This window comes from Trachymyrmex cornetzi, unplaced genomic scaffold (assembly GCF_001594075.2).
Source record: "Trachymyrmex cornetzi isolate Tcor2-1 unplaced genomic scaffold, Tcor1.1 scaffold915, whole genome shotgun sequence".
NCBI classification, from domain to species: Eukaryota; Metazoa; Arthropoda; class Insecta; order Hymenoptera; family Formicidae; genus Trachymyrmex; species Trachymyrmex cornetzi.
Genome location: NW_017300262.1, coordinates 30,174 through 33,667, shown reverse-complemented (window position 1 = coordinate 33,667; position 3,494 = coordinate 30,174).

Genomic DNA, 3,494 nt, shown 5'->3' with positions numbered 1-3,494 from the left:
CTTACATGTGACTATAAAATTAAATTTACCTAATAATCTATATTTGTACGTGTTATTTAAAGTAATTTCATTTTAAGAAAAATTAGGAAATTATGATCTCAAAAATAATTTTTTTCAAATTATCTTCTTTTTAAACTTAAGTTAATTCGATCTTAACTTAACTTTTATTAAGTTAATTCTTTATTTCTTCAACTTTTAACTTAATTTTATTAATTTTATAAGCAAATAACTTTAATTTAATTTAGTTTAAAAAAAACATTAACTTACCCAACCCTGATTTTTGGATTATTAGTTCCGTCAGGTCGAAAAAATGTGGTTTTGAGAAAAACGCATTTATAGTTTTGGTTTGACTTTTTCCACATATAACAAGTTTTTTAGTGCTAAATTGCACAAGTGACAATTACGCCACGAAACGTGCCAAAACGATACTTTAACAATTTACGAAATCATATTATTTAAATTAAAGAAAAGAGTATCAATTAATATAAAAGGAGACCCTGAAAGGAGAAATGCTGACTCAGATGTTGCGCGAATACTAGCCTTGTCCGATAAGCGGAACGCTGACGAATCAGCGCGGACGGCCCAAGGCTAACCCCCAAAATATCGAATATAAGCGCGACCCCATCTGCGGTCGAGAGTCAGAAAATCGGTCAAGTTAGTAAGCATAACGCGTCGCGTCGCGCCGTCTGAATCATTACAGTAAATATATCGCGACGCGAATATGATAAGTGAATTGTGATTGTAAATCAATACAAGTTGTGTTTGGTGAAAATAAAGATATTTAATATAGTGCTAACTGCTACATGAAAGTGTTTTCTTCTATTAAAACCATTCCTCGAGTCCTGCGTGGATCCCGGACCGTGCCGTACAGCGGCACAACATTTGGTGGTAGCGGTGATATCCACTCAGCTGACCCAGGACCTGAGAGCAGCGACGGCAGCAATCAGCCTGTAAACAAGGTGAACCATAAATAGGCGAAGGAGCGACCCAAGGAGGCAACGTAGAAGCCAGAAGATCGAAATCAAAGCGAGCATCCGGTACAGCAGCCGACGACCAGGACGCAGATAGTAGCGTAACCCGAGAGGCCGACCTACAACGGTGACTCAGCGAACAGCGGACTACAAGCAACATGCGATTAACTGCGTTAATGTAAGTCGGAAAAATTCTTTGAAAACGGATAAATGTTCGGAAGCGAAAATAATCCCGATAGATTTAACGCACCAATAACTTTGCGAATCTACAGCGAGCCTGTACCACGGCGTACTAGAATTAGTCAGATCAGTCCCGTGCATATCGTTGCCGAAGCCGTAGAAGATATACGCGATAACGTGCGACAAGTACTAGAACCGCGATATTCGAGCAATAGCGACTCCGATTCGGAACTACATCCGAACATTACTATCGAGTAAGTATTCCCACTCGTGGATTCCGATTGCAGTCTATTAGCCGACAATAGGAGTGAGCAAGGAGAGCCCTCGTTAATATCATACGAGAGTAATTTATTCGAAAGCATACGCACTCACTCCGTACCAGGAAAAATGGCAACGCAACAACTGTCGACCTCGTGCGAAAACGGTAACGTCGCGAACGCGGACGATCAACCGATAGCAATCGCGGAAAGAGAAGAGATAGAAGCAGAGACAGTCGTCTTCGGAACATCGTAGGCGAAAACGCGCACGCATCTCAAACAGCAACGCAAACTAGGCAAGAACAAATATTAGATAGAATGTTAGAAGTAATTACGGGATTGCAAGATAGAATGAGTAGAATAGAAATTGCACATTACGATCGCGAAAATTTTCGACTGTCGCGACCCGACGAGCAACACAGAACCATGAATGTGACGGACGAACATTAAATGACGTACGAGAATGAAGAGATCGACCCGTGGGATGTCTACGTCTAAAAGACGCACGGAGCCTGATATCGGAAATAGATGGACATTCGCGTCAGAAGATGCAGGAATTTATAAGCGCCAGCATGTACGCCATGGAAAAGATTAACTACGCGGAAAAACCAGCCTTGCTAGAAGAAATATTAAATACAAAATTAAAGGGAAAACTTCTACTAGATTTCCAAACCAGAAGTATAAAAGATTTCGAGCAATTACGGCGGGAAATAGACGTTAATTATTTGGGAAAACGCGAAACGTCACACCTACAATTAGAGTTTAACGCCTTAAAACAAAAGCCAGGCGAAAGTGCTCACACATGCGGACGACGCGTGGATACTCTAGCAATGGAGCTATACGAATCGCTCATAGAAAAACGAGATAATACGAGCGAGCAAAAACGCGCAATTTTAGAAACAATTCAAGACCAAGCTTTATTGAATTTTGAGCTGGGACTACAGGAAGACATTAAATTGGTAGTACGGTCGCAGAAATATATTAGCCTACAGGAAGCTATTAAGGGGATGCTGGAGTGGCCAAATTGTCGGTATTTTGCAGATCAATTTACATCTCCGAATTTACTTAACGGAATCAAAATCCTTTTACAGGGTTAAAATAGATGCAAAATTCTGTCGTGGTGCAATAGATTTGCACTAAAATCGGAAAAAAGTTAAAAACTTACATTTTTTCAACACGTAGAGCTGCCAACTGATGTAGATTACAAAAGTTTTATAGCTCGTATAAACCAAACGATACTGTACCACTCACCGCATAACGTGCACAAACAATACTGAGTTTACAGAACTGAGATTGAAAGCTTAGAAAAAAATATATACATTAATTTATAAATCACGTAAATTTGCTTGTCAACGAAGACTCGGGCTGATGAACAGACCTTAGAACATGTACACATGGAATGATAATAGGACGCTTAGGCTGAAGCCAAGATAGGTGTGAGAGAGAAAGGTATAGAAGACCTAAAATTCGCAATGCGCATATTCAATTTCGTCAGGTGATTCCATCTATTACGTTGTTCCATTCGTTCCAATGGATTGACGAACGGAATGACGGAACTGAACATGCGCATTGCGAATTTTAGGTCTTCTATACCTTTCTCTCTCGCACCTATCTTGGCTTCAGCCCAATGCATTGGCGGTATAGGCAATGAGTGTTCCATGTGTATATGTTCTAAGGAACAGACCAGGAATTGTGTGTAATAGAAGTTGCTCGATTTTCTGGGAGATGGCGTTGTACTCAGACAGGGCCACGCTGATCTGAGTGCGTTCGGAAAGAAACAATAGATCTGTTACGATGAACTTTCTGAACTTATTGCACCGTGTGCAACAATTCAGAGAATTTTTCGATAAAGAACAAACTATTGTCAGATTTAACAGTACTTGTACTTATCTGATGCTGAACAAACATAAACTACGTTTACACGGCTCGATTTACGCTGAAGTTATAACATCGATGTTATGAAACTGACTAATCATAGCTATTACTTTGAAGAATGGAATGACTGTGATTGGCCAGTTTCATGTATCAATGTATAACTTCGGCATAATGCTGGACTCACACTGCATCCGATGTGCGTCGTACAACG